At 41.2% G+C, this 9,584-nt stretch overlaps 1 non-coding gene across 1 annotated transcript; it reads left to right on the plus strand.

Annotated features, from left to right (window-relative positions):
• Positions 1–8,733: 8,733 nt before the first annotated feature.
• Positions 8,734–8,806, plus strand: Trnav-aac (transfer RNA valine (anticodon AAC)). Its single transcript has one exon. It is a non-coding gene; the product is annotated as a tRNA-Val (tRNA).
• The last annotated feature ends 778 nt before the right edge of the window (positions 8,807–9,584 follow it).

Genomic DNA, 9,584 nt, shown 5'->3' on the forward strand with positions numbered 1-9,584 from the left:
AGCGGATAAAGTGTCACTAGAAGCCTTCCTAAGAGACAATCTCCATTCCTTCCGAACTGACTATGCAAATGTAGACGAGATGTGCCTCAGATTCAAAGATATAGTAGCAACAGCAATTGAGAGATTCATACCTCATAAATTGGTAAGAGATGGAACTGATCCCCCATGGTACACAAAACAGGTCCGAACACTGTTGCAGAGGCAACGGAAAAAGCATGCGAAGTTCATAAGAACGCGAAATCCCGAAGATTGGCTAAAATTTACAAACGCGTGAAATTTGGCACGGACTTCAATGCGAGATGCCTTTAATAGGTTCCACAACGAAACATTGTCTCGAAATTTGGTACAAAATCCGAAGAAATTCTGGTCGTATGTAAAGTACACAAGCGCCAAGACGCAGTCAATACCTTCGCTGCGCAGTGCCGATGGTACTGTTACCGACGACTGTGCCGCTAAAGCGGAGTTATTGAACGCAGTTTTCCGAAATTCCTTCACCAGGGAAGACGAATGGAATATTCCAGAATTTGAAACATGAACAGCTGCTAGCATGAGTTTCTTAGAATTAGATACCTTAAGGGTTGTGAAGCAACTCAAATCGCATGATACGGGCAAGTCTTCAGGTCCAGATTGTATACCGATTAGGTTCCTTTCAGATTACACTGAAACAATAGCTCCCTACTTAGCAATCATATACAACCGCTCGCTAACCGATAGATCTGTACCTACAGATTGGAAAATTGCGCAGGTCGCACCAGTGTTTAAGAAGGGTAGTAGGAGTAATCCATCGAACTACAGACCTATATCATTGACATCGGTTTGCAGTAGGGTTTTGGAGCATATATTGTATTCAAACATTATGAATCACCTCGAAGGGAACGATCTATTGATACGTAATCAGCATGGTTTCAGAAAACATCTTTCTTGTGCAACGCACGAAGTAATGGCCGCTATCGACAGGGGATCTCAAGTTGATTCTGTATTTCTAGATTTCCGGAAAGCTTTTGACATCGTTCCTCACAAGCGACTTCTAATCAATTTGCGGGCCTATGGGGTATCGTCTCAGTTGTGCGACAGGATTCGTGATTTCCTGTCAGGAAGGTCGCAGTTCGTAGTAATAGACGGCAAATCATCGAGTAAAACTGAAGTGATATCAGGTGTTCCCCAGGGAAGCGTCCTGGGATCTCTGCTGTTCCTGATCTATATAAATGATCTGGGTGACAATCTGAGCAGTTCTCTTAGGTTGTTCGCAGATGACACTGTAATTTACCGTCTAGTAAGGTCATCCGAAGACCAGTATCAGTTGCAAAGCATTTTAGAAAAGATTGTTGTATGGTGTGGCAGGTGGCAGTGAACGCTAAATAACGAAAAGTGTGAGGTGATCCATATGAGTTCCAAAAGAAATACGTTGGAATTCGATTACTCGATAAATAGTACAATTCTGAAGGCTGTGAATTCAGCTAAGTACCTGGGTGTAAAAATTACGAACAACTTCAGTTGGAAAGACCACATAGATAGTATTGTGGGGAAGGTGAGCCGAAGGTTGCGTTTCATTGGCAGGACACTTAGAAGATGCAACAAGTCCACTAAAGAGACAGCTTACACTACACTCGTTCGTCCCCTGTTAGAATATTGCTGCGCGGTGTGGGATCCTTACCAGGTGGGATTGACGGAGGACATCGAAAGGGTGCAAAAAAGGGCAGCTCGTTTTGTATTATCGCGTAATAGGGGAGCGAGTGTGGCAGATATGATACGCGAATTGGGATGGAAGTCATTAAAGCAAAGACGTTTCTCGTCGCGGCTAGATCTATTTACGAAATTTCAGTCGCCAACTTTCTCTTCCGAATGCGAAAATATTTTGTTGAGCCCAACCTACATAGGTAGGAATGATCATCAAAATAAAATAAGAGAAATCAGAGCTCGAACAGAAAGGTTTAGGTGTTCGTTTTTCCCGCGCGCTTTTCGGGAGTGGAATGGTAGAGAGATACTATGATTGTGGTTCGATGAATCCTCTGCCAAGCGCTTAAATGTGAATTGCAGAGTAGTCATGTAGATGTAGATGTAGATGAAGTGTGGATGATACACTTCACATATCGTGGCAACAGAGAGCAAAGAGGTAGTTAATTATTCCTGTGGGAATTTTTGCAGGCAAAGGAATTGTGCACATCGCTCCAACTCTTAGCAAGTGTGTAACAGCCATTATTTCAACTAGGGAAAAATTAATGTTCTACGCAAATAACGTTACCGACGACTGTGCCGCTAAAGCGGAGTTATTGAACGCAGTTTTCCGAAATTCCTTCACCAGGGAAGACGAATGGAATATACGCAAATAACTTGAGACTGAGTGAATTCAGTCAATGCCAGAATAGGTAATTAAAGTTTCAGATCCAGCATGGTGACTATGTCATTGCAGATGCTGCTTGGTGAAGTACCATCGTGCATTAAGCCACAGTAAATGTTGAGTCGAGATTTTGCTCACTCCAACTTGCATACACTTTGACCATTGAATATCAGGAGGTAGGATTCTAACCTACCCTCACATTGAGTACATGAGTTTTTTTCATTGGTTTAAAAAGTAAATGTATTCTCCACCAACACAGTGCATTAACCAGCTACAACATCATAGACGTAAATGAGCTAAGGAAGATTTTAATCATTCTTTCCAGTGATAAAAAAAGTTTTCAAATGTAGAGATAACGATTTTAATAGTCGTCAATGCAATATGTCCAAGAGTTAAATATTTTGTTATTAAGTGTTGAAAGTAATTGAACATGATTGTTGTGTATCACTTGACCCCTGAAAGCACAGTTGATAAACTGTATATAGAATAAAAAATGGAATAGCTGCTTTGTATTTCTAGAGTAGATCCCAGACTTCCACTTTTATTAATTCATGCTTTCTAGTTAAGTGACGGCAGCATTTCTAAAGATTTACAGGGCCAGGTTCATATTTATATAGAATATCTGTTTAACTCCCTGGGCTTGAGAAGACATTTCAGATGTTTTGTCTATTTGCACGCTAAGTGGTAAGCTAGGTTTGCACACATTAGTCCACTCGCTGTGCAGATACAAAGTGCGAACAATCTCACATAGTTTTATGGTACAAATTCTCATCGCCAGAAGTGCTAACAGCCACGCAATACAAATGGCTACTTTCATTGAGGTAGAGTACACTTACAGTACACTGTGATCCGATCAGATGCGTTCAATACAGCACTTCAGCTTATGTTTCCGATTGACTGTTGTAGGGGTCTTCTGTGCACTTCTATCAGAATAGAACTGCACAAACAACTGTTTGGCGCGAAAGCGTTTGTACACGAAACTATAGAAACTGACCATAGTAGAAATGATTTCCTATGCTATTCACCTTGATAACCTTTTCGAGTGCTAATATTGGATAAAACCTTCGACAACAAGCTGTTGCAGTGTATCTCCAGCTATAAAACTTCAATGGGTAAGTGAAATATCACAACTGCAGCGTCTGAGGTGGCTCAAGTCTGCACAGAACTCTACAGTAACAACGATTAAGTTGATTAAATAACAAGTTCTAACCAGCTTGTCAGCTCTGTTCAACAGCTGGCTGTCTGAACAATACGAGCACAATGGTTCACACACCGACTAATAATAACTACAGCAGCCAGCGCCAGCAGCAACACCATGTAACAACATGAGCTGCATCTGCCGATGTCAGCGGGAAGCCTGGTCCATATAGCTGGCAAAGTGGCCAAAAGAGGAGAAGAAAATCGGCTAGACTCATGTTTCTACACGCCCCTGTCAGAATGGCAGTATACAGTGGCTAAATAAGTGGCCACAGCTCTTACATCCAGTGGAGGCTATAACTGTTTGAGTTAGCTAGCTACTACACAGATCACTGATGCATACAGACAATCCGTTTAATCTGCTGCCATACATATATGATGGAAGATTTCCATAAATTTTTCAAATTATAACATTTCCTCCTCCTTTTTAGAAATACTTCATTTATTTTGAAAGCAAACGCATCTTTCGAAGGGAGACAAAGCAGATACAGATTACATCGTGTGCCTACTACCCACGACTTGCCTGTAATTAACTGGCACACAAAATTAATAAGCAGGGAAGACAAGGATCCTCTGCAGTGAAAGACGATGTCCAATGATTCGGTTTATTGATCTTTAAACGATAAAACACACACAACTGTGTTCTTATCATTTACACTGATATAGTCAGCAAATCAAAACCTTTTTATTTTAGAGAAGGAGTAGTTTGCACGTGTTGGTTCAGTGCGAATCTGATTGTAAATATAATGAAGTCCCATACAAATTACTCCGCGTGCCGTTGTGCACACTAACAATGGGTATTTTTCACACGAATCAGGTGAGTTGACATCTGATCCCGTAATTTTACTTCAGCTCAGTTATCCAATTTACGTCTTCTAATTAATCATTTTACATCAAATAATGTATCCCTTGGTATAACTGATAAATACTTTCAAGTTAAGGTTCTCGTGACCATTTTCCGAGCCTTTGTACCGAGATGTTAATTCAATTAATTGTTAGACTTATCAACATGCATTAGTATTAGATGTAAATTCTTTGAATCAGCGATGTCATGGAAGGATATTCAGCAAATAAAAAATGGATACCTTGGACAAAAATGGCTGTGTAGCCCCTTCCACATTGCACCAAAAGTTTATAATTGACAGACAAATGAAAACTAGACATACGGAAAACAGTAGGTCAGTTGTTAATTATGTAGAAAGTAATCGGTATAACTGTTAATACATTTATCCCACAGTGGGACAAGACGGTCAATGCCCTCATGAAAAAATGTTTGCGACTGCCTACGGAACTATGATTCTACCCTCGCGTACATTTCTCCGTCCGGCGCAAATCGACGGCCACAAATATCTTTATTCAGGGCTCCAAAAATATGGAAATCACGCGTGGACAGATCAGGACTGTATGGAGCATATGTAAGGGCATCCCAGTGAAACTTTTGTAACTTAACCAAAATAATCTTGGCAACGTGTTGGTCGGTATTATCGTGTAACAGACCGTCAACATTTCTGGGCGTTTCGATTTGTTCGCGTACTTCAGTTTTTGCGAAGAGTCCACCGTGTGTCAATTGTGACGCCATGCTCCAGAACGTCAATAAGGAGCGGGCCCTTGCAGTTAAACAAAAAGGCTGTCATGATTTTCCCGGACCTGGCGCGCCTGTTGATTCGACTACGATACAGACGTTTCGCTGGGAAGCCCTTACACAGCCCCGATCTGTACCCATGCGATTTCCGTATTCTTGGAACCCCGAATAAAGACATTCGTGGTTGTCGATTTGCTTCGGACGAAGACATGCACACATGGGTAGAATCATAGTTCCGTAGGCAATAGCATACATTTTTCCATGAAGACATTAACCGTCTTGTCTTACTGTGGCATAAATGTATTATAAGTTACAGTGACCACTTTTGAAATAATAGACAGTTTACGTACTTCTATCGACCCGTCCCGTTTTCATTTGATTCTCCCTTGTACATGCTGATAAGTTGGACTGCCTGCCAGGAAGTATAAGTGAAGTACAGTATGACCTGCAGTTTCAGATGAGAGAAGCCTAAGTACGAAAGGAATGTGGCATTAGACGATGCAACATTATTATCCGGGTGATTAATATTTTCCAGAGGGAGGGAGTGTTGGTGTCTTTTGGTAAGTACGTCTGCTTACCTGTAGCTGCATTAGCATTGAATAGTTTGGTTTACTCTGAGCGAAGTGGCGTACGGTTAGCAGACAAAACTTGTATTGGAGAGGAGCAGGGTTCGAAGTCCATTCCAGCCATCCTGATTTGTTTTCCGTCGTTTCGTTAAATAGATTAAGGCGAATACCGGGATTATTTCTTTGAAAATGACGCAGTAGATTTCCTTTCGCATCATCTTTCCTTTAGAGTTTGTGTTCCCTCCTCGTCGTCGACAAAAGCAGCAGTGGTGCAATAGCGGTACTCTAATACGAATAAACTTGGATTTTTCCTTCATTTTCGAAGGTGAATGTGTGACCTTTCCCGAGCAGGTCATTAAAATGTGTAATCAAGTTGTGTATCTTGCAGTTTGTTTCAGTCTCGTCTAACAGCTCAGTTGGCCGAATAAAACTACTGAGCAGGTGGTAAATCACGGTTATGGCCTTTGACCCACTCACACTTTATTTAGTACTAGCTGCATGCAAATATAGAGGTAGAAAATAATATAATTATAAGAGGATTCACTAAACCAATAAAGAACATTTCATGTTGGTAATTATCGAAGAAACACTCGTGTCTACGATTAACACACTGCGTCCTTGCAGTTCATTTAACATATTAAAAAATTCCAAATTAGGAAATACCTGCACAGACTCTATGAAAAAATCCATATAAGCACAGAGACGTCTGAAATCTGCACTGCAGAAGGCTTGATTAGTGAGGGGACGGTCCATCGGTGAACACGGAATGTAAGAAATTACACGGGTTTTGGGGATGAACTGATTACGTTATCACGCGGAGAACAAGATTATTAATCTCTCGCTAACTGAAGATAACGTACTATGTGTTATTAGGTGTGCGCAGAATTGCATCAGCAGTATCGAGTGCGGCTCCAGCTCAGCTTCGCGGCTGGTGAGTCAGCGAGTTACGTCAGCAGCAGTTTAGACCGCGCAGGACAGTGACACCTGACAGTTATTTGCGGGAACAGCAGTTGCGGCCACTCGTGGACGACAGAAAGGCGACAGTAACGCGACGGGGCTACTTCCGGAACGATGGCGCTCACTGCATTGTAAAGTTCCGTCGCCTGACGAAAAATTTCCTAGGCTCACGTCCATTTGAAAGATTAACGAATTAACAATTTCTTGACGGAATAGGAAATTTTTAAGCTTTTGAAACGTAACGTTTATGTTTCTAAACTTCATAGAGCAGGGCCCGCCATAAGGGCGGACAACCCTGACATTTGTCCGGGGAGCCGAAATTTAGGACCGCGTGTTGGCTATGACTGTGAGAAAAAAATTGATGTATTAATTATTCAGTACTAGAAAAATATTACTGCATCCAAACATAAAATTTAGGTTTTAGTCATGCGAGAGGTTTCCGCCGCGTCGGGTGCGTAAATTTTCATTTTTGTAACGACGTATCTCGCAGCGCGGTCTGTTGCTGAACGAAGGAGAGCGTCTGATTTGTCGCCGATCTCGGCCGTGGCGAAGGTTCTCCGTTCGTTCCGGGACGCCACTGTCGCTGCTGTGTGACATGTTGTTACATGGGTCGCAGTAAGATGAGCAGCAGTCATGCGCCTTGCTTATAAGTATTCGCCATAAGGATAAAAAGGAAGGTCTCGTACGAGACGAATCTATCAAAGATCCAAAAGAACAATATAAAATACTTTTTATTTAATTTTGCAATCAGCCAAGCACTAAATGCACTACATGTTAGATTTGGTCAACTTAGAAATCACAGTAACTATTTTCAATTCTCAAATAATATATAAGATTTTAATAGCACAAACTGCGACATAGTCGCGTATACAAACAGTGATCCAATACTGTCAAATGGTTTTTTCTTCCATTCTTTGATCACAATATAAATTCTTTAGACGATGACCGGTTTCAGTCCGTAATGACCATCCTCAAATCTCCTTTAGGACATGGTATAAAAAAGATCTGAGGATGCTCATTACGGACTGAAACCGGTCATCGTCTAAAGAATTGATTAATGGGGTAGAACTAGCAGAGGAAATTTGAGCATTCTCTGTGATTTTGGGCAAAAAAAGCCTAAACAATGCACTGAGTTTAATGGGAAAGTTAAATTTTTCCCAAATCTTACTAGTCCTTCAAGAATATTCCCAACAACACCAAAAACTGTGGCAAATGACAAAAGTAGTTTTTCTACGTTAAAATTAATTGAAACCTTTTTGGCGTTCGACTACAAAAAATCGTCTTTATGGTTTGAGCATTTTGGCAATTGAGCTTGGGATCGTTGATAAGTAAATTTAAAAGATACAGCAAGAGACTCTGCAGAACTGAAAGTAAAAAAGAAAATCTTTTTTATGATTTTAGCGTACTTGATATTATCTTGTTTTATTTTCAAAATAATGGCATTTAAAAATGTAAAAATTATAAGGTTATTAGTTAGTGGCTAAGTACAGATAATTAAATAATTTTTACTGTTGCTTCATTAGCAATGTTATGTTATATGTTTCTTTCTAAAAGTATATTTTCATTAAAATTTAAATAAAATGATTTGATTTTTGTTGGAGGTATATAAGGGGGCGACGTAACTGCTAGAGGGGGCCTCGCTTCCAGGGCATGAGCCATACTTACTGCAGTTGTGACATGAGCATAAAATGTTACGAATTTTCTTTCCAGTTATGTTTTATAGTAGTACGAAAAGCAGGCAACCACAGTGTGTCAGCCAGCAGACGTGGTGGGTGTCGCGCAGCTGTTTGCCCGCAGTGGCTTAACCAGCCAGGAATCCCTGGAGGCCCACACACTGATCAACGGAGCTTCTCTGCCTCAACGACACATGTACCGCACGCAGGTGGTCTGCTCACAAGACACAACTGTATTAATACCGACTCCTGTCAGCCACATTACTGGCACCTACTACTATGAACCACACTGTTCAGAAATAAGTTAATTTGAAAAAGGTACTAAACACGATAAAGAAAGTTCCTACTATACCTAATTTTGCTTTTAATGTGCGTAAATAAAAACTATATGTTCTAATTTAGAGAAGTGTGTTACTATCTGTTTCCGTGGTGTAGTGGTTATCACATCCGCCTAACACGCGGAAGGTCCCCGGTTCGATCCCGGGCGGAAACAGAATTTTTATCTTCATTTACACACTCTTTCTTATCCACAGATGTAGAAACGCAAATTACATACGAAATATGAAATGACTCTGTGCAACAAATTAATGGTCATTAAGTTGGGTGCTGAAAGCTGCTTACGTGATAAAATGTACTAGCTACACGGGCGTTAAGCATGGACTGCTTCTACGCTTATAAGGTATGAAGAGAATGAATAATCGGAGTTTCAAGTCAAATCACATTAATGACTCAACTGTATTCATCAGTCTGCTTTAGACGGTGGAGCGGCACGGACCTGTTGTCCCGGCCGCGGGCGCGCGTGGACGAGGAAGTGTTTTCACCGCCGATATTCGCACGTGTTGTCTAACTAGATCGCCATGGCACACAGTTTTAGAAAGACTACGCCCAAATTTACGTTTGACAACGAATATGCCAGACCGCAGGCTTTCGAAATAGAGCGTTTTCTGAGGGAAGAAGTTCGTTTACCTGCTATGGATCTAACTGGAATACACCTATCCACTATAAGTAGTACAATGTACGTCAAGATGACCGATGAAGCTGCGTGTGAAAGAACTATCGCCGCTGCTCAAAGAGGATTTAAATTTCGGCACTCTGATGGCCATATCAGCGATGTAACAGTAGCTCCTTCACGCGTGGGTGTGAGGGTTATTCGGATCTTTGAATTGCCGTTTGAGGTACCAGAATCGATGGTTATTGAATCGCTTCCACCATCTTGGACGGTACTCAGTCATTCGCCTGAACGCTGGTCGAGTTTTAGCACCTATCGCGTG

Source organism: Schistocerca cancellata, chromosome 2 (genome assembly GCF_023864275.1).
Source record: "Schistocerca cancellata isolate TAMUIC-IGC-003103 chromosome 2, iqSchCanc2.1, whole genome shotgun sequence".
Lineage (NCBI taxonomy): Eukaryota > Metazoa > Arthropoda > Insecta > Orthoptera > Acrididae > Schistocerca > Schistocerca cancellata.